Genomic DNA, 25,474 nt, shown 5'->3' on the forward strand with positions numbered 1-25,474 from the left:
ATCATTCAGATGACACCCTCGGACGTAGGAACGGTGTCATGCTCACATAGGCAACCTGGGGCAAGCTGATGAGGGCAAGGAAGTTGGTAATTAGCAGCCTCGCCATCTCTCAGTGCCCCTTCTTCTCTTGAAAAGGCTGCTTCAGACACGCACTGCCCTCAACTCTATCATTTGTCCCCAGAACTGGGGCCTCTCCAGGGTCTTCCACACAATTCTGTCCTGCAGGGACAGAGAATGTCCCTCGATGTGTGTGTGTGTAACTGGTAGTGACCACCGATCTAAAAATGCACTATTTAAAAAACGACTTCAGTGAATTTTGATTCCTACATTTGAAAAGCAGCACATCTGTTATTCAAAATATTTAAATAGATGATATATTCAGGCCACAGACACGTGTGTATATTCACAGACTCCTTGCAATGACTCTGAGGCTCCCCACAAGCTACTCCTGCCCGGGGGCTGGGGACTGTAAACCTAAGCGATCTATTGCAACCTGTATTTGGTTCTCATTTCCTCCTCCTCCTCCTCCTCCCCCCTCCCCCGCCTCTGATTCTCAGGGAAGAAGATGCCGAGACAGAACGAGGAGTACATAAGGTTTTGGGGGGAGTAACACCTGGGAGGAAATGTGAGGAAGCAAGAATGGTCATGAGGAAGGTACCCGATCAGGATACGGAGCAAGAGCACCTGTTGGATCCGAGTCCTCATCAGGAGGAAATGGCCAGGTCTTTGTTCCATGGCCTTGCTCACTTACTGGCTAGTGCCACTCAGAACCGTGTGTGACTTCGGCTCAACAGTTGCTCACAGAGGAGGCTGTGAGCTAGCTACCCTCTCCATCGCTGGGCAGGGAGTCCCATCTTACGGGGGTCGCTGGGTAGCGTATCTGTATCTGCCACACCCCACCTTCCCCCTGACTCTGTGAGGCGATTTTACCCTTCGTGGTTCTTCATGAAGACAACAGAACTCTATAAATGACAGTGTGTGAATTGCCCTTGGGAAATAGGCCATCTCTCAACCAGCAAAATTAGAAAGAAAGTTATAACCATACGTCAGTATAGTTGAATCAGCTAAAAGGTGAGGTGCCCCTAGGATATGGGACTGCGTTTCATTTAAGCAGAATCTCCTTCTGCAGAGGGAGCGCCTTGCGAATCTGAAATAAGATCAGAGAAGTGCTTGCTGCAGCAGTCTGGCCATCCTCTGCCGATGAACGTGAACCCTCGTGAATAGGTGAGTCCTGCCTGTTTACTGTGGGGAAGTCCCTTTGCTAAGAAAGATGAAGCAGTCCCAGGATGGTAGGAAGCAGCCGAGGGAAGGAGCCTTAGGAAGAAGGAGTCTATTCTCAGATCAGTCCCTTCACTTAGCCTGGGCTAGGAGGGTGTATTGAGCATGTGGCATCAAGAAAAAGACTGAAAGCGATCCAGCTAGTGGAAACTATCTGTGACATCAAACCTGAGAATGGGGGCCATGTCCTGTTAGTTCAGTTTCAAACATGGGAACAGTTAACCTCCAAAGATTCATCTTCCAGAAGCTACCATGATGGTTTCCAAGGGAGAGCCTACGTAGACCAAGGAGAGCGGAGGGGAGATGGGACACAAGGAAAGCCGGGCCATCCCCTAGCCTTGCCTCCAGCTTCCTTCAGAAGAGTGGTCCCATCCTTATCTGCTGTATTTCTTAGGATTGTGTGTGAGGTTACATTTAAGAAAAGGTTCTTTCACGAAGATAAATGCATCCGATAACTACAGTTTCCTCAGTCTCACCTGAAATCTACCGAAATAGAATCTCCCAGGAGTGTGTTCTTCCACAATGCTGCTCAATGCGCCCCCTGATAGGATGGGTAGCTGGACGATAGATGACATAGATAGATGGTAGGTAGGTAGATAGATAGATAGTATATTTACCAACATACTAATTTGTAATGCACATTGTAACATACACACAAAAGTAGAAAATTTTAAATAAATGTAATAGAGGCTCTAGTATTTTCTCTTTGCACCCAAGGGATCATCTTGATTTCCCCTGATGTAGGCACACCTTGCACTGGAGCTTTCTCACAGTCTTATCTACGATAGCAAGAACGTGTGGGAAATGAGGGGATGACGCAACCCTGCTTACAGGTGTAAATCCATCCCACTGTGTTTAATGGCCCCCGAGCCACTGAGATAGCGAGCGGCACGCTCCGTCCTAGCCCATTCCTTCCTCTGTACCAGGGCTAGGGCTTAGGGGTAGAGTGCATAGTGACTGTCGTTGATTACTACAAGGTGGGGAAAGAATAAATGTCTTCTTCCAGACCAGATGGATCCTTTCTCCCTCTCCCCTTTGAGCACAGATGAAATCCAACTGAAGCAAAGTTGATATTTCAAAACTGAGCTCCAATGTTTAGAACAATGAGTGGAGCTGCTGATGCTTTAGTTGCTGGAATGTTCTCTAGCTCAACTCTGAAAGTCAATCGTCAGCATGTGGGCCTGATGTCTGGGCAACAATCAGAGAAGGACCAGTGTGAGGGGCATTGTCCCCGGGCAAGGTGGGTGGAGAGGAGACTGCAAGGCCTGAGCGGGCAAAGGCAAGGCTCGTCAACACCCCGGGGACTTAGGACGTATGAGAAAGGCACCACATGTGTTTGTGTCACTTCTGTGACTCAGCTGCTATTTCAGCCACTGATAAATAAAGGACTGTTTCCAGGTATGCTATGTTTGGTTAAACCCTAAACTTGGACATTAAGTATAGCCCTAAGGTTCCCAAGACTACATTGCTCTAAACCACAATTATTTCACACATGCTGGAGTGAAAAGAAAATTAAAATTAGAAGCATAAAGAAAATGAAATAAACGTCTGTGGGTTTCCCACACAACCTGCAAATCTCCCTTCTGTAACAGTACAACACAGCAGTTCTGCTTCTGTTCTGACAGCTCTTTCCACCTCGGGGACCCATTTTCGGTACTGTTTCCCCAATGTGTTTCCCCCCCCCTCCCCGTTTTGTTCATTCACAGTCTCTCTCCCCACCCCCCACGCCTTTCCTTCCAAATTCCCAGGTGCCAATCTGCTTTTCCAACTCCACCTCCAGATACATGTACGGGCTTTGCCCCAAAGCCTCCCTAGTGAGCAGTATCACTTTCTGGGGATAGTAAGCACTGAGTCATTGCCTCCTTCTTACCACAGTTTCCAAAACACAGTCTTATTTCCCCCTTGTCTCTACCCAGATCTCCGAAAGTCTGGGCCACCATGTACGTAAACAGACTCCTAATGGGGGATCCCCGGCCCATCTTCCTAACACCCTCTCACTCTCTATCCCTCCTCGATGTCTGTCCTCCCAAAAGTCGGAAGAAAGCAGAGCTTAAGGGGCTAGGACCCTTCAGGATCCATCCTTCTCTGTAACTCAGACACCTGGTCAACAGAGGAAAACACGCTTCTGCTATGAAAACAAGACTCGGAGATTTGTAGAGAATGGCCCCGTGAAGACAAGATGGTACCACGGTCCATTCCCTCTCAGCGGCACCACCTGGGCAGGAACGGTACAACCTAAAGATGAGCCCAGATTTTCTCTGAAGTGGGTAGCTAAGCGAATTGTATTCTTTTGTTGTTGTTGTTGTTGTTCTCCCAGCCCCAGTGAGAAGCAGCAAGGGATTTAAATGCGAGTAGTTGACGATGAAAGTTCTCAAATTTTTATGTTAAATACAAGCGTACTTATCCCTTGATCATATCCATACAAGGCAGCACCTTTAAGACACTGATCTGAGGGGGATGCATGTTCAAAATGAGAACACTGCTAGGCAGCAAAATCAATCAGATTGCCCTCTTAGATACACCCAAGGTGAAGCAGCTTGAACTGGGTGTTCCTACCTCTTTCGATCCTCCCCCTGCTGGAAAAATCGGTCTCCTGGTGACTCAGAATTAGTTCAAGATACTTCCCCACACCCTTACTCTCTGTCAAGATCAAGCCTGTTCCCCGCTGATTTCCAACACTGACCCCACACGCCCTCAGGTGATCCCTCTACCAAGGCGCGCACAGCTTTCCATTCGGGAGGCAAAGGACAGCGTGTATAGCAGCCTGTGCCTTTAAAGCTCCTCAAAGCCCTGCCCCAGCCTTCCCGGAGGAATTTATTCAGGAATTCTTTAGTCCGCCATACCTTCATTTTCCAGAAGAGGAAATGCCTTCTTGTCTTCCAGAACTGCTGCTTGTCTGGCTTAGATTTTAGAGACAGCGTGGTCTAGAACGCTTGCAAATGCGTGCTCATTGCAAGACTACTGAAATAGAACAAACCAAGCCAACAACAACAACAGAGGAGGATGGGTAAAGCATCCCCATGAATAAAATGGGGTGTTGCCCCTGAAATGATGCAGTGGGGGTGGGGCCCCTGCAAGGAGTCCGCTCACCTGGTCCCCAGGCCTCAAAAAAGAATTTGCATTCCACAGGGCTGCCCGATGGCACACTGCAGATCATCTAATGTTCCTTCTGCAACATGTTCAATCATATTTGGGAATTAGCATCTAACTCGGGAGCTACCTGTCTCAGGGTGGATCCATGAACATGACATAAACCCAGTGCTCGGCAGCCACAGTGACTCAAGTAACCAGAGGTCAATCTATCCCTCTTCTGTCTTCATCTACCTCCCGAACAGAGCTCTCAGCCAGGACTGTCTGCGGCTGCCTCTGATCCCTTTTCCGGTGCCCTTCTTCCAGAACATGTGAAGGAAGCAGAGGTTAAGGAACCAGGACTTCCAGGATCCAGCTCTCTTCTGTATGTCAGTGATCAGATAGAGTATTTTCGCTGCCAAGGAAAACTCTGAACCTCTTAGGTAAATGGGATTATAAAATTGAGAGTAGTCGGTGCAGTCATTTCCAACTTAAGTTCTCTCCCTGGGCCGGAAGCTCAAAGCGGAGTTAATTTTTCTCTGAAGAAAGATTTCGCTCATTCATTCATTCATGCATGCATGCATGCATTCAATTAATTTTATCTTTGTGGTCATCAGATCTGAGGATCAACAGCCATCAATAACCACAACTCCTCTCATCTCCTTGGAGACCACAGACCATACAGGTACCTCTCTGTTTTGTTTTCTAAAGGCCACGACTTAACTGTGCCGTGGAGAATTGAGGGTTAAGTCACCTCTTCTGTGTTGTGTGATCCTGAGTCCTTGAGCATAAGAAACAGAAATCAAGTCTGGATTAACTGAAACAGAAACGATATTTGTTGGCAGGGTTTAGTGACGTTCACAGAATAGACAGGAAGGCGGGAGAGGGAGGCTTGGGAAAAAGCAGAAACTAGAGCAGCTCTGAGGATCCAGGGAACAGTAAGCACCATCGAGATCATGTCTTAGGAAGAACTCGTTCAAGACATGTTGTGGCTACTACCGGTGGTCTAGCTGACCTCCTTCTGCTGTTACCACCATTTCTGCTGATTAAAGTCTTTCTTTGTGTCCCTCCATCCTACGCCATGATCAAGAGACTCCGTGTCCTGCAAAGGAGCATCTGATTGGATAAGCGGAGGTTACAGCCCACGCTGCCAGAACTCAGAAGTTCCCTCTTCAGGCTTCTATAGGAGGAGGTAGGGCACCAGGTTCTACCAATGCAAAACACGTTGGGGTGGGGAAGTTCCCCCAAAGGGGAGCAGGAAGGTGGAGAGCCAACAAAAATAATAAGCATCCACCACGTATTTCAAGCTCCTCCAAAAAAGCCAAATCTATAGTTATTCCTTGCAGAGCTATCTCTCCGGTCAGATCCTTTAAGAGTCTTATCTTACACATAAGAAAAACTCTTTGAGACGCCTGCATGGATCAGTCGGTTAAGCGGCTGACTTTGTCTCAGGTGGTGATTTCGTGATTCTGAGTTCAAGCCCTTCAATGGGTCCCATGCTGACAGCTCAGAGCCTGGAGCGTGCTTTAGATTCTGTGTCTCCCTCTCTCTCTCTGCCCCTGCCCCACACTCTCTCAAAAATAAACACTAGAAAAAGAAAAAAAGAAAAACTCTTAGCTGAAAGGACCCACTTTGGGCTGTAGAGCATAGCCCTTATTTTTCACATTATCTGGCCTCTTCTGCCAAATTCTGGCACAGTAAACACATTGTTTATGTTCGTATCTATTATTCCTTTGGACACTTCCAATACAAATTTGATGTGGCTCACAAAATTTAATAAGTTATAAAACAGGTCGATGAAAAATGAAAATGACCCAGTTGGGACCCTGTGTGGTGGCCACCGCTCTCAGTGTTTCCAGGGAAGCGGGAGGCTAACCAAGGAAGATGGGGTCATTCTGGACTCTCGCATTCTCTTAAGGCCTGATGGGTTGGCTGGGTCCACAGGTATGGAGCATGGCTCAGATGTGTTCATGACAAGCGAGAACTAGGCTAGTGAAGGGGGCTAGAGTCATGGCAAGGACTGGCCAGTGACTAAAGCAGGACCATGGACACTGGGCGGCAAGAGGAACCACAGCGGGCCTCCCGGTGGTTAATAAGTCATGGCCAAAACCAACAGGGTAGGGACGCAAGGGCTAAGGTGAGGTCAGAGGATAAGACTGGGGTTTCACCCAGAGATGGGCCTCTTCTGGCCAGGGGCTCGCCAAGTGCTGCCTCTTAGAAGGGAAGCCGGAAGTGGTTTTTCCAAGAGGTAGCCAAACCCAGAGCATTCTGAGTGGCAGTTCCGAATTCTTCATCTACTTCTGACTCTTTAATCAGAAAAAAAAAAATTCAAATGTTATGCTTTGAAATGAACCTTTCAGACAGCAGGACGTGGTAGAAGGAGGGCTTTTACTTGAATCCAGCTTTTCCATTAACCAGATGTGTGACATTAGGTAAGTCAAGTTTCTCAGGGTCTCAAAGCCCCTCTATTAAATGAGAAGATTGGGCTAAGTATTGCCTAAAGAGTCTTCTAACTCTGGATATGTCTGTCTAGTCCACTTCAGGTGCCTGCGTTACACACACACACACACACACAAACACGTGCACACACACACGCACGCACACACACACACACCCAAGCACGCACGCACCAGGGAGGATTCTGCAAGTGTGTTCCAAGAAGGAAGTCTCAAAATACTGTCCCTGCTGCGCAGCTCCTCTACCCTGAAGCTGGCTCTGGAAGAGGCGAACTTCCTCACCAACCACAGCTGTTGAAATAGCTCCCAGGGAGTTGTACTTAATTCCTGTTTCCTCACATCCTGGATGTGAGGTCCAACAGAACTGATAATGGGGTACTTCCCCCCAGTGACTAACCACACACTGAAAGGGGGAAAACCATGCTACCCAAGGACCTAGCCAGTAGTGGGTAACTGGGGCCAGAAATAATAAGCCTGACCTGGGACGCACCAGTTCATAGCTCGGGAATGCACAGTGGTAGCCCAGCTAGGATTTCCTTTTTTCCAAGACAAACCATGTCGGCTTTGATTAATCTCCTGGTGGCAGCTAAATCCCCCTCCTTTACTCACATCCTTATTCCCAAGAGCGCACTGTGCCCCATCATCGGGGTTTTGGGGGAAGTCTTGGAAATTATTCTAAGTGACGTGCATTTACCCGCCTCTCCACTGAGCCACTGGCTGTGTCTTTATGTGCCAGTCCCCGGGCCAGGCATCAGGATCACCGCAGTAAACGGGACCGACACGGCCTCGGCCTTTATGGGACTTGTAGTCCAGGGGAGATTGAAAGCAAACAAATAACGAGGGACATAAAACGAGAAGTGGAGGGCGGGGCAGCAGTGGACAATAATGGCAGGGGGCCACCAGGAAGACGTTTGCCTAGAGCAACTAGACATCTCTCCGTGAAGGTAGCGTTAGAGCAGAGACCCCGAAGGACGACAAGGCTCCAGTTTCATGTAACACGGGATAGAGTAGGAGCAGCATGCAGAGGGTGTGTGTGTGTGTGTGTGTGTGTGTGTGTATGAGACGCATCGAGAAGTGGAGAAAACAGTAGCCAAACTGGCAGAGGGCGGAAGAGCGCGTTGGTAGAAATCTCCACCGGTGGAAGGGGCGGCGAGAGGTCCGTGCGGGTGCGGCACGGGGGAGGTGATAGGAGATGAGACCGGAGGTGAGATAGGAGATAGGAGGTGAGCTGGGCAGAGGCTAGATCGCACAAAGCCTTTTCAAAGATCTGATATTTTTTTCTTCAACTTTTTGCAAATTCAATAGGCAAGGACTAAGGCATTTTAGACCGGAATAATGATGATCTTGTTTCAATTTTCTGTTTGCTTTGCGGACCAACAAAACAAGAGTATAGATAAAATTTGAAAGCAAGAAGTCCAGGTAGGAGATCACTGTCGTTCAGTGAGGGGATGGTGAGTACTCGGACCAAGTTGACCTCGGTCCTCCAGGGGACACTGGGCAGTCATGTCTGGAGACATTTTTTGATAGTCACGACTGGGGCCTGCTTCTGGCATCTGGTGGGTAGAGGGCCAGGGATGCTGCTAAACATCCTAAAAATGCCCATGATAGGCCCCCAAATGAAGAATGATCCAGGCCCAAATGTCAAAAATACCAACATAGACAAACCTTGGATTAGGTGATGGCCGGAGAAGTGAAAAGAAGGAATTGGATTCAAGATGCATTTTTTAAGTCGAAATGACAAAGAATTCTAGAGATTAAAAGTGGAGTGTGGGAGGGGGCGCCTGGGTGGCTCAGTCGGTTGAGCAACCGACTTCGGCTCAGGTCACGATCTCACGGTTTGTGAGTTCTAGCACCGTGTTGGGCTTTATGCTGACAGCTCAGAGCCTGGAGCCTGCTTCAGATTCTGTCTCCCTCTCTCTGCCCCTCCCCCACTCATGCTCTGTCTCTGTCTCAGAAATAAACATTAAAAAAATAATAATAAAATAATAAAAGTGGAGTATGGGAAAAAGAAATAATCCAAAGATGCCTTTCAGACTTCTGTCCTGAGCAACATTTCAGGAAAACATGCTGGATGAATAGGTATTAAAATTTATGTCCAGGGGATAAAATCAATTGCATGGTTTAAAATTCCAGAAACACTATTTACCAATTGTGGGGTGCAAAACGCACAAGCACTCTGCCTGCGTCCCCCTATCTATAAAGTGAGGATTACACTGTACCTTCTTCAAAGGTATGGGATGAAGATCCATGATTCCATCATGTGAAGGGTTTCAGACAGGCCTGGCATGCGGTCAACAGTTGAGTTTTGTTTACTTTTGTTGTTGTTACTATTGTTAATAATATTGTTATCACGGTCTGGGTCTTATGAGAGCTCTTCAGATGGGATATAGGAATTCGTGAGCCATCAACATAGAGATGGCCACCCCAACATAGACAGTATGTAAAGACTTGAGATGAGCATCTACATAGGAAGGGTCCAGGACTGATCTTGGATACTCTATTGTTGGGACACTGGGGAGATGAGATGAAACCAGTGAGGAGACTAAGCAGGGTCAGATGGTGAGGTAAGAGGAAAGTCAACAGAAGAAAGCATTTCAAGGAGTGGAGGTTCAACTGGGTTAGGAAGAGGATAGAAAAAACATCTCTTGGATTTCAAGGTCATAGGTAACTATGGGGGAAGGTGGGCGAGAAGACATGACCACGATTGACCCATGAGCTGGACCCGAGCCATCCTCGCCCCCTACCCTGTCTTCGGAATGTGGGTTCTGCTTACCTCTCCTGCTCCCAGAGCTGCTCCAGGGACATGGCCGTAAGAGAGTGATGTGGTGTTAAGAATGACGTGTGTGTGCAGTATTCATGATTGAAACCCAGTTAAGGCCTCTTTATAAACTTTTCAGATTTGGCAGCGGGGATCCATTCATCTTGCTGCTGCCCAAGTAAGTCCCCTTCGCTTATTAAATTGCCACTTCCTCGCCTGGAGTGGCGGCCTCTTTCTTTGGTCTCTCCCTGCCCTCTGCGTAAGGGGGCGTGCTTCAGATTACGCCTGGGAAGCTCCCAGGAGGGTTACTAACTGGCAGTAACTTTGACAGAAATGACTTCTTCACTTAAGAAGTGGGAACGGAAGCCAGTCTGGACTGAGCTGAAGCTTAAGTGGGAGAAGATATGCAATAGAGTATGTGGGGTATGTGGGAAATTTAGGGGAATTTTGGCTAAGGAGAGCAGAATTGGTGGGGGGCGCCGTTAAGTTAATGAAGGACTCTCAAGCTGTTTTTTTAAGATAAATACTATTACGTCATAGTTATGTATCGATGGGAATAACATGGTAGAAGGGGACACATTGGGGAGAGAGGAGGGAAGGTGATAAGTATCAAAGTCCTTGCAAGGATGAGAGAAGGCAGGTCTTTGGTTAGATGGGAGACACTTTGTGTTTGGAAACAGGAGGTCGGGAGGAGACGGGCACCGTGAAGACAGGTTTGTAGTTTCTTGCTTAGGGAAATGAAGGTAGTGCCTGTCTCGTCACTTTTACTTTCTTAGTGAAGTATGGGGGGCAGGCAGGGCCCCAGAGGAAAGTAGAGGAAGAGAGCGTATTTTGAGTACAAAAGAGTCACCTCGGAAACCACGAAGGCTACTCATCTAGAGAAGGGTGGTAGAATTGTTAGACATGTTTTGAGATTTAGGATCATGAATTTTTAGTGACACCAGCGAACTTCATTCCTTGATTTTCTTCTGCAATGTCCAGTGGTTCAGATAGAAGCACAGAGAAGGGAGGAGGTAGAACATTGCATTCGTTGAGGAGTTGGAGTCTTGCCAGACGCATGGGACACAGGGTGAGGCAAGGGAGTTGGGGGCATTTGCAAGAGAGTGATTATAATGGTGGTCCATGGAATCTAAGCTGAGATGAGAGGGGATGAGAGAGAGAGGGAGAGGGAGAAAGAGAGAGAGGGTTGCTTAGCAAGAAAGCATACTTAGCAAAGGGGCAGGAGCGAATGGGGAGGACACCTCTTCCCCACTGGGAGTGAGGTACACGGGGTGTGAGCGAACAAACTGTCTCCGGTTGACAGACCTAGAAGCAAGCGGTAGACTTGTGAGCTGGCAGCTCTTAGTAGGGCAACGACGTGGAGTTCAGAGAAGAGGCCCAACCAGCTCCAACCCCTATTTGCTTTGTACACAGCAAAGTCTATTACACAATACAAAGTCCGGGCCTGCCTGCTTAAAGCCTGTTCACTCCCATCCCCCCTTTCCCCACTTCCGGTTCAGGGAGAAGATTTTCAAAAGTTTGCAGATGAAAAATAACCAGAGTAAGCTAATTAAGCAGCATGAGTGGTTCAAACAAAGGCCCACACTTAGCACCAATGTGGGGTAGGGAGAGGCTGTTTTTATGAACTCTACATTGTTTTGAGAGCCGTCCCCCCGCTCCCCACACCCAGCATTCAGTTCCAAACAAACCTTTAAGCTTTGTTTTAAATAGTCTAGATTCAAAATACCTTATAGATATTGTCAGAGAGAGAGAGAGAGAGAGAGAGAGAGAGAGAAGTCTAATGAACTCCGTGCTTGCTATGGCCTTTTCATTTGATCCTCACCCTTATATATGGCAGATACCACAGAGCTATTCATGGTACTCATCCAAGATCAGGGATAGCAATGCAATTATAATTAACATTTATTTAGTGCTGACCGTGTCCCAGGCATTGGTCTAGATTCGGTTCCTTTGTTACTGTGTTTGATGTTCACAACACATTTATGGGTTTTCATCCTTGTTACAAATTAGGAAAGAGACACATTGAAGGGGCAAGTGACTTGTCCAAGGTCATCAGTCAAGAGGGGTAGAGTTGAGAAGGTCTGCAGAGCTTGCACTCTTGACCATTTGTCACTGCCATCATACTCTGCAAATACATAGCATGCACCCTTCCTTTGTTGTCCAGAGTGGACACCACTGGCCTGTCACAGAACTATCTCCCCACACATGGCCCCTAATCTGCTGCTCTGGGAGCTCTGACTAGCTGATGAGTGTTGACGCTAGAGGAAATCTCTCTGCCCTTCCAGGCCTAGACCCTCCTCCCTTGGTCATTCCCATTCTTCCTCAACCCCTGTCTCTTCTCTGCTCTCGACGTGGGTTCTACTTTGACTCCGACCTTCCATACTCAGCCTATGGTCTTGGTCTCTCACAAGTCTGACTCCAGCTCAGCCTGCGACTTGTCCCCAGGCCCCTCTCTGCCCTTCTTTCAGTTCTTCCTCACCCTCACCCCATCCTGAACTGTCTCCAGGAGTGATTTGGTCGGTGTCGACAAGGCATCTGTGGAGAGGGGCAATAGGCAGGACGGAACGGGAAAGGTCTTAGTGAAGACCCATTCTTGGAGCCTTGAGCTTCAAGCCCTCTGTGCCCATTTCTGTAAGAACGGTATAGATACAGAGATTTAGAACGTCAGTCATGTTCTGGACCTCCTGCAGCTGGAAACATACCACCGAGTTATCCTGCCCATATCTTTTTAGACGACCCCCAAACACTCCCTCAAGTTTAGTCAACTGATTGGTAAACCCAAGAAAATCTTTTCATTTTGGAGGAAAAGCTTGGATATTTGTTGGGCACCAAAAGTGCCAACTGGGGAGCTGAAAAGTAGTGAGTTCTAACCAGCGGTGCAATGTTGGAAAACCGTTTCGCCTCTCCGAGCTGTGGCCGGTCCGTAAAGCGGGCCAATCGAGCGGAGGGCCTCTCGGGTCCCTTCCAGTCTCAGCACTTTGTGTCAACGCAGCCTGAGTTTCAGAGGCTTCTTGTTATCTCCCCTGTTGCTCCCAACAGTCACCAGGAGGTGCTTCTCATATACTGACGGGACTTCTGTCAGTTTCCACAGGTCAGATGACATCTGATGTCTCCTGCTGTGGCTCTGCCCATTATTGTGTCCATGGATATTACCTATGCCGTCCCCCGAGTTGCCCCCTCTGTGGGGTTTAAAGTATATCTACCTATCACCACCATCATGGCCCCGGGGTATTCATGTCCTCTTGGTGCCAAAGCCCTTTGAGGACTTGTACACTCTAGTGTCGAAACCTGAAGCAGGACTGCCAAACTCCACGGCGGACCCCTGAACTGTGGGTGCACTTGCTAAGAGGTATTGTCGTGACGGTGAAAACTTTAGGGGCCCCACTCAAATTCTTGACTGCATGTCAATCTCTCCTCTATTTACACAAAGAACAACACGAATTGGCAGAACACCCAAGACTCGCAAAATACAGGATTGACCTAATCTGTCCCTGGAAACCATTGAGACAAACCCATTATCTGAGGAGCCAGGACAAGGTATAATTAGAAGCCCAGTGAGTCACAGCTCATGGGAGTTAGCTCGGAGGCTCATAAATGACACACTAGTTTGACGTCTGCTTGGGCTCATCCTGGGCATCAGAATTTAGCCTCGTCCAGGGACTGAGAGGATTTATTAAAGCAAGATTCATGGAGTGCAAGAATGTTCACGCTGGGCCCGGTCTCCCCAGGAAGAAGGAGCACCAGATACAGGAAATACAGAAAAAGCGATAACAATTTTTTTTTTTTTTTTGCTAGCAAAAAATTCCCTTCACCGCATACGTTTTCTCTTTAATTTTTCTTAAGGACGTCCAGTTGCTAATTTAAGCCCGTCACATACTTTCCCAGCAGTGAATTGAATTTATGAGTTTCCTGTACATCCTTCCAGGCCCAGCGGATTCAGAAAGAGAATGGGTTTTAAACTCCCAGTCCCATGACCTGCTTACTGACTGTGTGACTGCGAACAAGCTCGTCAAACCTTCTAAACCTCGGTCCCCTAATTTACAACATGGGGGTTGTAGGGCGATTGAAAAGACGATAATGGCTGCAAAGCACCTGGCTCAGGATCCCACCCATGGGGGTTGCAGTCAGCGTGAGCTTCCTTCCTCGTGGAAACCATCTGAGGCTACCAGCCCCGGGCCTTCCGTCAGACACAGAACACGCCCATGCAAAGTGCTAATGCCAGTTCAGCTCAGCAGACACCTTGTCTCAGGAAAGCCATTAGAAACCCCCAAAGTACTATATTTTTCTCCTGGGAAGTAGCTCACTTCCCACAACTTCCCACCACTTTCTATTAAGTGAGCCCAACAAATGAGTCACTCTGCTTACAGATGAAAATTTGGGAGCCACACCCCAAACAGAGGCAGCTTGACTTTTCCCAAGAAGCTGGCAGGACCACCAGAAAGAGGGCCTCGGGGACCCACGGTCAGAAAACCCCAAACTCCCAAGCTACCTCCGAAGTCATAGGCAAATCCAACACCTTAGTTTTGTTTTTGGTTTTGTTTGTTTGTTTGTTTGTTTTCTTAAGCGAATTTTGGTGACAGCTGAGAGTCACTGAACAACGTTTAAGCTCTTGCTGAATCCGCTGTTTGAGGCCGGGCGGCATGGATACAGAGGGGTCCAGGAAGACGGGCCAATCATTTTCTTTCCTAGGTAAATCGGCAACACTAAATTAAATTGAAAATAACGTCCTGGGAGGGCCTGGGTGGCTCAGTTGGTGAAGCATCTGACTCTTGATTGCAGCTCAGGTCCTGATCTGACGGTTCATGAGTTTGAGCCCCACATCAGGCTCTGTGCTGACAGTGCGGAGCCTGCTTGGGATTCTCTCTCTTCCCCTCTCTCTGCCCCTCCCCCACTCGCGTTTTTTTTCGCTCTCTCTCCCTGTCTCTATCTCTCAAAAATCAACAAATAAACATTAAAATAAAATAACGCCTTACTTGTTGTATCATTTAGAAGGTGATTATTTACTTTTCAAAAACATCTACCGTAGCGCTTAAAGGATGACCGATTTTCATAAAAATTTTCAAGAGTCGATCCATTATATAAAAATACAATTATTTATATAAAAATGCAAAAACAGACCAAGGAAGCCTGCCGTGTGCCAAGGTCATAGGTGAAGAAAAAAGTTGCACTCAAGATATAAACACTCCAAGTCCGCAGCAAACACAGGTGGGGTATTTGAATTTTTACCACTTGTGTTGTCTGACAGTCTTATCTGAGGAATTAACATAAAACTGCTGTAGAACCATTGAAAGCCCTGGAAGCAGAAACTAAAACAAAACATTTCTTTACAGGCTCTTCCCCAATCCAGAGGACATGGGCCTTCTGCTGAAGATAAGCTCACAACATCAAAGGAGGGAAAATGATAAACTATGTGAGTAAGTAAATGCCATTAGAGAGAATCATCAGGTACCATAAACAAAGTTTAGCACCCGAGGTGCTGAACTTGATAGAACAATCTAGAAGAGACCACAAAATCATCATGTTTCAAGTAACTAAGGAGTTTTAAGAATGGAGGAAGAAGGGGCGCCTTGGTGGCTCAGTTGGTTAAATGTCTGACTCTTGATATCCGCTCAGGTCAGGATCTTGCAGTCATGGGACCACACTCGATGCTGAGCGCGGAGCCTGTTTAACATTCTCCCTCTCCCTCTCTTTGTGCCCCTCCCCTGCTTACTCTCTCTCCCCCTCTCTTTTCTCTCTCTCTCCCTCTCCAAAATAAATAAATTTTTTAAAAAGGAGGAAATAAGATCTATAGTGAGAGCAGAGGAAAGTACAGCAAAAGAAAAGACAGATTTGCAAAAGAATCGAAAGAAAATGCAGTCAATAAGATAAAGAATTAACAGGATAGTAGAGCTGCTGAGAAAATTGGTGAACTGGAAGACAGAACTGAGGAAACTCTCTAGACTGTATCACAGAAAGCAGATGGCAAATACAAATGGCCGGATAGAAAATATGAAAGCTAGATTGAGAAAATCCAGCAGATATAAAATCAGGCTGCCATGATGCACAATTCTAAAGTCTATCCCATTCATTGGGAACCCAATATAAATGGTGGGTTTTGGATTTTTACAATGTATCAGCCCTTATTTGATAAGAACTCCAAAAGGAGAGAATAGAGAAGATGAGGCTAAAGTGGTCATTAAAAAAAAAAAAAAAAAAAGATAATAGATTAGAAACATCCAAAATGGCAGAAAGACGCACGTTTTCAGATCTCAGAAAATGTACCCAAGAGTCCTGGTCAGGTTCAGTAAGAATAAATGCTCGCCTAAACAATTTGTGAGGAAACTGTCAAAGACGATGAAAAACAACCAGAAATAAAAGAGATTGCCTGAAAAGTAATGAGCAATTGGGATTATGGCTGTGTGGCTCTGAGAAAACCCGTCAAACTTTCTAAACCTTAGTTCCCTTATGTGTAAAGTGTGGTTTCTACGATGATAAGACAGCAGCAGTGTATGCAAAGCACCTGGCTTGGGATCCCTGGCTTTTTATCAGCGACATGGCATTCCAGGAAAAAGGAAATCAAATCTTTAAAATGCCAAAGTGGCAGTCCCATCATTTAAAAATTCTAAACCCGGGAACATTTTCGTCCCACCATAAAGTATGGCTCATTCACACAGTGGAAGCACACAATGGAGAGAACATTTTAATACATTCTTAGGTGAAACAAACAAAACAAGACAATGAAGCAAACAAAAAAACCCCTTAGTGTTAAAAAGGAAGACAAACATGCAAATATCTTCAGGTTACAGTAACAGCATATAAAACCGTGGAAGGCTACCCCCCAAATGGATACACTTGGCTACCTGTGGGGGAAGGGAGGAACTGAATAGATGAGGTTGCGAGAGCAGAAGTTCTTGCCACTTATATCCTTGATTATCCCTTTAAAATTTGCATTTAATGGGCAAATTCCTGAAGCACAAAATCTACCCGGGCTGAGTCATGAAGAAATAGAAAACGCGAAAGAACCATAACTAGAAAACAGGATGAAGTAGTGACCAAAGAAACCTTTCAACAAAGAAAAGCCCAGGGCCAGATGGCTTCACTGTTCGATTCTACCGAACGCCGGAAGAAGCGTCAACACTAATCTTCTTCAATCTCTTCCAAATAAAATGGAAAAGCAGGAAACATTTCCCAATTAATTCTATGAGGCCAGCATTATTCTGATACAAAAACTAGACAAAACACAAGAAAACTAGAGACCAGTATTGTATATCGGTGTGAACATTTTCAGCAGACTACTAGGAAACAGAATCTAACAGCATATTATAGTATTTTATGCTATGGCCGATTAGGATTTATTTCTGAAGTGCAAGGATGGTTCGATATATGAAAAACAATCAGCATACTCCACTACGTTAACAGAAGGCAGGGTGAAAAACCCACGTGATCTTCACAAATAATACAGAAAAAGCCTCTGACAAAGTTTAACACCGTTTCATGGTAATGAAAAAGCTCTCAACAAAGTAGGAATAGAAGGGAATGACCTCAACATAATAAGGGGCATATATGAAGATCCCACAGCTAGTATCATATGCCGTGGCGAAAGACTGAAAGGTTCTTCTCCAAGGTCAGCAATGAGACAAGGATGCTCACTTTTGCCACTACGAGTCAACACAATATGAGAAGGCCTAGACAGAGCCATTAGACAAGAAAAAGAAATATAAGGCATCCAAATTGGAAAGGAAGAAGTAAAACCATCTTTATTTGCAGATGATATGACCTTTCATGTAGAAACCCTAAACATTACACACACATACCCACACAACTGTTGGAACCTACAAACAAATTCAGCAAAGTTGCAGAATACAAATCACACAAAAATCAGTTGCATTTCTATACACTGACAACGAACAATTTCAAAGGAAATTAGGAAAATAATTCCACTCACAATAGTATCAAAAAGTGTAAAATACTTAGTAATAAACTTAACCTGGGAGGCAAAAGACTTCTACACCAAAAACGATAAAATGTTGCTGAAAGAAATTAGACAAGGCACTAATAAGTGGAAAGACATCCATTGTTTATGGATTAGAAGACAGAATGTTGTTGGGGTGCCTAAGTGGCTCAGTCAGCTGAGCGTCCAACTTCGGATCAGGTCATGATCTCACAGCTTGTGAGTTTGAGCCCCACGTCGGGCTCTGTACTGACAGCTCATAGCCTGGAGCCTGCTTCGGATTCTGTGTCTCCCACTCTCTCCGCCCCTAACCTACTCGCATTCTGTCTCTGTCTCTCTCAAAAATAAATGAACATTAAAAAAAAAAAAAAGACAGATTGTTGTTAATACCATTCATGGTGATCTATAGATTCGATGTTCCATTGAATCCCTCTGGATATCCCAACGATGTGTTTTCCAGAAATAGAAAAATCCATAAAATTCATATAAAATCCGAAGGAACCCCAAAAAGTCAAAACCATCTTGAAAAAGAAGGACCACGCTACAAGTCTCACACTTTCTAATTTCAAAACTGATTACAAAGCTATAATAAACAAAACAGTGTAGGGTAGGCATAAAGACAGACAATAGTGGACTAGAACGGGGAGTCCAGAAACACTCACATATAAGGTCAAAAGATTTTTGACAAGAGCGCTCAGACTATTCAACGGGGAAAGGACAGTCTTTTCAATAAAAGACTTTTTGGTGTATATCCTTTAAATATGTTGTAGATATGCATGTGTATGTAAAATATACCAACGAGAATTGTTATCTGTGGGTATAGATGGGGCTGAACAGACAAGGGTGGTCCTTTCTACCCTCTGGACCATTATATACACGAAAGCTGCTTAATCCCCCAAACATTTTATTATGGACATTTTCTTGTCTTTCCTTTTTTAAAGTAGGCTTCGTGCCCAGTGCGGAGCCCAACGCAGGGCTTGAACTCATGACCCTGAGATAAAGACCTGGAATGAGATCAAGAGTCAGATGCTTAACCGACTGAGCCACCCAGGTGCCCCTTATTATGAACGTTTTCAAACAAACAAGAAGTTGAAATAATTTCATAGTGAGCAGTCTATATCCACCACCTACATTCAACCATTAACATTTTCATTATGCTTCTTTTATCACATATATATCTATTCTTCTTTCCATTCATCTATCTGCTTTTTTTGTAAACTTGTAGGGGTCAATACATATCACCCCCAATACTTCATCATGCACATTAACTTCTGTTTTGACATCATTTGTGTACAATGGAATGTGCAAATCTTGCACATCCACTGAGGTTTGACAAATGCATGCAGCTGTGTAATCCAACCCTCCCAAGCTCTAGTACATGACCATCACCTGAGAAAGTTCCCTCCTGCCCTTTCCCAGTCACTTCTGCCCTCGCTCTCCAGAGGCAACACACTTACGGATTTTTTTCCACCATAGGTTAGTTTCACCTGTTGCAGAGTTTCATGCAAGTGGAATCAGGTTTCTACTCCACATAATTAGCATGGCTTATTCAAGAGCTCAGCTAGAGGGGCTTAGGGACAATTTGATTCCTTCTGGTCTCCAGTGATGTTGGAACACCCATTTGATGCGGCTGCCGTCCCTGTGAGCCACTTGATGTAGCAACGGGACTTGCCACGGTCTATGAGATGGATGAACATGCCAGGCCACCATTCACGGGAGTCAGAGGAGAATGGAAATCGTAGGTTAGGTGTTTATGAATTATGTGCAAGAAATAGCGACTGCCCAATTCTACTAGCGAATTTCTAGGGAGTAGTCAGAATAGCCTTTTTTCATTAATCATACAGTTTAACTCTACGACTATTTGTTTGACAATTTTGCAATAAACCCTTTAGGCAACAAAAACCCATATATTTTTAACTCAACTAAAAGGGTATGTTTAGTGGAAAATTAAATACTAAACTTCTGTGTCTTATGACACTTGATGATGGCGCACGAAACGTGCTTGGCATTTGCTATCCATGAAGAGTGTCACGGCAAAATGGCCAACCAGTTGGAAACCAGAGGATTCGAATCCGTTGCTGAAGAAGCATCAGCATCTATGTGACCCCAGGTGGAATTCAAAGAAGAATGTGACCACAGCAAGTGGCTACTCCTTATATACCGCACGTGCAACAACATTTGCTGAGATGTGCCAGCTGCTCTGGCGTACGAGACAAGACAGTGAAACTTCATTTATGATTTTCACAGACCGAGTCAAAAATCAAAGCACAACCTCCAGGGTCACAGTGAACTTGGAGGGAAGTGTCAATAAGATGTGCTCTGCATGGAACAAAAGCTGCTGGAATCTGGAAGACTCCTCCCCGAGCGAAGGATTGACTTTGAGGTTCACGCCAAAGGCTGAACGGCCACCGGGAACAGCTGGCCTCATAATTTTGAGGATTTAAAGCACCGCGATTCCAGTCCACAAGCACTAAGGTAATTTGTGAAAGCAGTACACCCAGAACTGGGGTCAAGCTCAAAACTTAACAAGATCCCTTTTCTACTAGAATGTATTGTTGGCTAATTGCTCTCAGCTGTTAAGCTCGAAGAAGGCTTGGGAGCGGCACAGAGAGCAAGGTGATTTAATTATTTCTCACATTTGTCTCATGTCTCTTTCCTTTGGTAGTTAATTCGCAAACATTCCTTTCGCCACCTTCTCTCTTCTTTGAGGTTGTACCAGCAACTATCTGCCCCAACTTATGCAAAACTATCTGAATAATTCATAATGCAGATGAGCTTATCGGCTTGTTTCCATTTCCCTTTGCCCAAGAATGATTAGCAATGAAATATTTCAAACATACAGAGAACTAGGTAAATAAAATCACCCGGCTTTAGCAGTACTCCACCATATATGCCCAGTGTAATATTGCTCTTTAGTCATCACTGCTGTATTTACAAGAATATTTTTCCTTTTGCTGTGACGGGTGGTATGAGCCCATCCTTGTGTGTAAGTTCGACATATTTCTCTGAAGTGCTTACCTGGCTGTCAGCCCCGTGGTCTTTGTTGTTCCAGTATGGCCCACTCCGCAGGGCAGGGATGAGACCAGACGGTGTAGTGGTTGTAGCATGGCTTTGGGGCCATGCAGATCTGCTTTCCAATCCCAGAAATCCCAGCTCAGTGGTGGGCAATTGCCTGTACCTAGTTTCCCATTCATATTATGGGAACAATACTACCTACCTCGTAGAGACGTTGGGAGGTGATGTTAGTAAAGCATTGGAAGGGTACCTAGCACAGGGTAAGTGGCCGTTATCAGCTTGTATATCTTTTGTATGTGCCGAGCAACCCCATAAAGCTTGGGTCCATCTCTAACCGATGCTGTATTTACCGGGAACCAGCCAACCACTATCCAGATAATTAACAACTCTTAATTATGGACTAATCCTTGTCAGCTTTGCACATGAGGCCAGGTTTAGCCAGGAAAATGGTGGTCTTTTTATTTACTTTTTAGCAGCTGAAGGTGAGTTTGCTCCGTGTGTGTGATCTCCAAAACACAATGAAATGTAATAGAGTTTTGTAGCACTTACCTTTATGTAAAGCCGAATTAGCCCATGAGATAAGGGCGCGGTTGGTTATAACCATGAAGCAAGCCCCCTGGTGACCATGGGCATTATTTGATTGTTATTTCGGTGAGCATCTCCTTCTCATCATGTCCTTAGATGTGTGTATTATTTATCATTAAAGCAAATTGCCTTTAAAAGACCACATGGTTTAACATAGTGGTTCTCAACCATGGCTGGGCCGCAAAATCATCTGTGTTTAAAAAAAAAAAATCTATCCATCTGTCCATCCATCCATCCATCCATTCCAAGGCCCCCATCCAAGACATGCTGGGAATCTCTGGGACTGAAATCTTCATCTCCTGGAACACGTGGAAGGGATCAATGTTCCAGCCAGGGGAGGCTCTTAGAGACCCAGGGTTGAGAATCACACTGGGTTAACCTCTTGAAGTGGTACCTATCTGAAGGGCAGTTGAAGATTTTGGAATTAACCAGCAAGTCTTTTTTTTTTTTTTCTTTTTCTTAAATAATTTTGCAAAGCAGGATGCTGCTATCCCAAGCCTTCTGTTGCCAATTATGTCTTCCACAGGAATGAAGCATACACATGGTCCATCCAAGCGCAATGTAAATCAAACCACATGTCCACAGCTGGACCAAAAGCATCAGGACTGTCTAAGTGGATTCCACTGGAATGAGCCTATGTGACACCACGTCAAAGTAATTGTGCACAACCCCCCCCCCCAAAAAAAAGCTACATGAAGGATGGCCAAAACACACACCAAAAAATGGATTTAACTCCATTTTCTAAAAAAATTAAAAGCATAATGCATATACTGTATCTTTTGCAAATAAAAGGACACCAAATGTCCGAAAGCGACACAAGGGTACATTATTTTCCAGACATGAAGCCCAGACGTCTACTCACCAGTACTTCCAATATTCACATTCCCTCCTCCTTTTCTTTATTCCAAATAGCAGTGTGCTCTCCCAGCTAATTGGGCTGAGAAGGATGTCTGAAGATGGAGGCCGTTAAGAAATCACGCTTCCCTTTATTTATGAGTTTCCGTGGCAAGAGCAAAATAAAAGACGATTGTGTTTCAAAGCAACAACACGAAAAGAAGCAACATCACCCTCAAGTAGGCAAACCTCCGAGGGAAAGCAAAGATTACGCTGCCCTACGTGCCTTTCCCCAAACCAAGGGACATCATTTGAAATGGTGCTGGCTACATGTAGACACTAACTCCGGAGACCAAGAAGCTACTCCCGGAAGGTACTAGCTTTTGTGTTTTCTTTGGGTTTTCTGCTGTTAACCTTCTCTTGCAATTGACTCCCAGAAATCAGACGGTGAAATCTCTGGGGCTTTCCTGGCCACCTGATTCAAGGTAATCAGGAACCTGAGTAGGGTCAGGATGTTGGCTGCCTTCTTTCAAAACACAGGGACCTAGAAATTGGGCTACTGAGATGTTTAGCCAGCTCTACCCCTTAAGATAAAGTCAGCAGGTAAAATCCCCGAGATAGTTGGCTTGTGTAGTGCTTCAGGCAGGCGAGTCCAAAGCCAGATCCCTCTTCCTCGGAGCAACCAAGGTCATCGCTATGTTACTCGTTAGTAACATAGGGGTCATACTCCCGCCCCATCCTTATGGGTGACCTCTGCCTCACATTCAAGTGCCTGGTTCATGTCAGTCTGCTCAAATCATTCGTTTCAAGCATCAAATCATTAGTTTCTTCACCACCCAACACAATGACAAAAATGTTCATTTTTGAGAGAGAGAGCAAGAGAGAGAGAGAGAGTGAGCAAGAGGGGGAGGGGCAGAGAGAGAGGAAGACACAGAATCCAAAGCAGGCTCCAGGCTCTGAGCTGTCAGCACAGAGCCCGACACGGGGCTCAAATTCATGAACCGCGAGATCATGACCTGAGCCAAAGTCAGATGCTTAACCAGCTGAGCCACCCAGGTGCCCCATCATTCTTCTCCTTGATCAGCCTCCACAGCCCTATCTTAGAAGGGTGGAAAATTAGGCATAGATAGAATGGTGAAAGCAGCGGTTTCTAACCCTTCTTTTCTTCTTCTTTTTACAGGAGGAAATTCCCTCAGTGGATATTTTGCCTTAGAGCAAAAATGGTATCTCAGCGTTGGGCTTGCCCCTACATTCATTCATGTTGGTACTTTTTATTTAAGTTTTTATAGTAGCTAGGTTCCCCTTTGCCTAAAAACCCGAGGGAAAAAACCCAATTCTTTAATTTACTCACATCCTGCTAGGCTTTCTCAGGCTATTCATTTTCTTACCCCGCTTCATCTTCAGCTTCAAGGAAGCTGGAGTTTGGAGGAAAGGGAGAGGCAGGTCAACCGGAGGTTGTCCTGACCTCAGAGGGAGAGCCCCCCTGTCGTCAACACCAGGGCTACCCTAGGCTATTGCAACATGTCTGCAGGCTCAATTCTAGAAGAAAATACCATTTACTTCCCAACGTGCTGGGGCTCAGTGGGGCATAAAGAATAAATGAAGTAAATTAACTGACAAAATTTGGTAATTGCCAGTTCCTGAGAACTTAAAAGAGAAACCGTAAAAGGGATCCTGAACCTTCGCGAGCGTTTAGAGACTATCTTGATCCATAAAAATAAAGGAGTGGGGCGCCTGGGTGGCTCAGTCGGTTGAGCGTCCGACTTCGGCTCGGGTCATGATCTCACGGTTCGTGAGTTCGAGCCCCGCGTCGGGCTCTGTGCTGACCGCTCGGAGCCTGGAGCCTGCTTCCGATTCTGTGTCTCCCTCTCTCTCTGCCCCTCCCCCGCTCATGCTCTGTCTCTCTGCCTCGAAAATAAATTAAAACATTAAAAAAAAAATAAAAATAAAGGAGTGATGTGCTCTGCAGATTTGGAGAGGACCTCTTCTCTTGTTTTGAGGGTGGCCCTGGGTCCCTGGCTCTCAGAGACCACCCAGCCAGCAAAATTGACAGTTGCTTAAAAAAAAAAAAAAAAAAAGAAAAGAAAAGGCATAATGCTTGCTCTGCTTACCGCTCGGATCTGTGGACTGTTTTTACTCTAAGGGGGATTTTAAATTCTTCTCTTCCTGCCATGGCTGTTCCATGCTGTGCCCCATCTCAAATCTTTTTTTTTTTTTTTTTTTTAAATTTTTTTTTTCAACGTTTATTTATTTTTGGGACAGAGAGAGACAGAGCATGAATGGGGGAGGGGCAGAGAGAGAGGGAGACACAGAATCGGAAACAGGCTCCAGGCTCCGAGCCATCAGCCCAGAGCCTGACGCGGGGCTCGAACTCAGGGACCGCGAGATCGTGACCTGGCTGAAGTCGGACGCTTAACCAACTGCGCCACCCAGGCGCCCCTCAAATCTTTATATCCAGGTTTGATCACACGGAAATGAACTCTGAGCATCGTCAAGGAACCACGAATGGGGGAAGAGGCGGTAAAGAGGGGTCAGAAGGCCTACTTTGGTCGACAAGGATAGTCATGATCTTGGGGTGGGCTGGGGGGGATTTAGTGTAGACATGTGAGACAGGACCAAAGATTGAAGGCGCCCGTTTTACCGCCTGGCTGGTGAAGCCAATTTCACTGCTCGACTGCCACATATGAATATGGACTGCAGGTCTTTTCTTAGCCCTTCCTGGCAAATACTCTTGCAGCTCCTCCTCTCCCGGTCCCTCCCTGGCCATCAATTACCTCCAAAGCAAAGTCCCATGGCCCTCAAAGTATGGGACCTCTGGCCACTTGGTATTTGTAATGTTGCCCCCTGAAACCCTTATGTCTCCTGAGCTCACACACTTGGATTCTGGCATCATATTCTTCAACTGTAAAGCCCTTCACTTCACGGCCATTCAGAAGACCTAACTAAGCAGGCAAGACTAATGCATCTAGGCAATGGCCAATTGACTCCACGGAAATTTGTTCCTCTCATTGTCCAGTACCCATGGACAGCTAGGTTTCACTCTGTCCCTAATAGCCATTTGACTTTGGGGAAAGACCTGTCTTTTCTCTAGATTTTAGTTTTCTCCTCTTTACAAATGAGAAGCTGGCTGGGCAGTCAGTCATATTTCTTTCACCTGCACGTTCTTTTTTTTTTTTTTTTTTAACTTGAGAGAGCGCTCAAGCAGGGTGGGGGAACAGAGGGACAGAGAGAGAATCTTAAGCAGGCTCCGCGCTCAGCAGGGCTCCATCCCACAACCCTGGGATCGTGACCCGAGCCGAAAGCAAGTCAGACGCTCAACCGACTGAACCACCCAGGCGCCCCTCTGCTGTACGTTCTGTGCTTTGTAACTGAAATGTTGAAGATCAGAACCGCACGCTCCAGAAGGACTTAAAAATAATAGTACCTAACGTGCACTCTCCGTGTATTAAGGCATTTAATCCTCTTTAGAATCCTATGAGTGAGTATTGTAATTGTGACTCCTATTTGCTGGGTGAGGAGAATGGCACACAGAGGTCGAGCAGCTTAAAC

General features: G+C 45.8%; 1 long non-coding RNA gene across 3 annotated transcripts in view; it reads left to right on the forward strand.

Annotated features, from left to right (window-relative positions):
• The window catches only part of LOC147576554 (uncharacterized), a 33,741-nt gene extending 18,376 nt beyond the window's left edge, over positions 1-15,365 (forward strand). For 2 of the 3 annotated variants that reach the window (XR_015240907.1, XR_015240905.1), the window contains 3 exons: positions 558-4,790; positions 4,965-5,539; positions 14,892-15,365. This is a non-coding gene — a long non-coding RNA (uncharacterized LOC147576554). The remainder of the gene's footprint in view (positions 1-557; positions 4,791-4,964; positions 5,540-14,891) is intronic. The other variant, XR_015240906.1, reaches the window with a different exon arrangement.
• The last annotated feature ends 10,109 nt before the right edge of the window (positions 15,366-25,474 follow it).

Source organism: Puma concolor, chromosome D1, assembly GCF_028749965.1.
Source record: "Puma concolor isolate L17-30 chromosome D1, mPumCon1.1.hap2, whole genome shotgun sequence".
Taxonomy (NCBI): domain Eukaryota; kingdom Metazoa; phylum Chordata; class Mammalia; order Carnivora; family Felidae; genus Puma; species Puma concolor.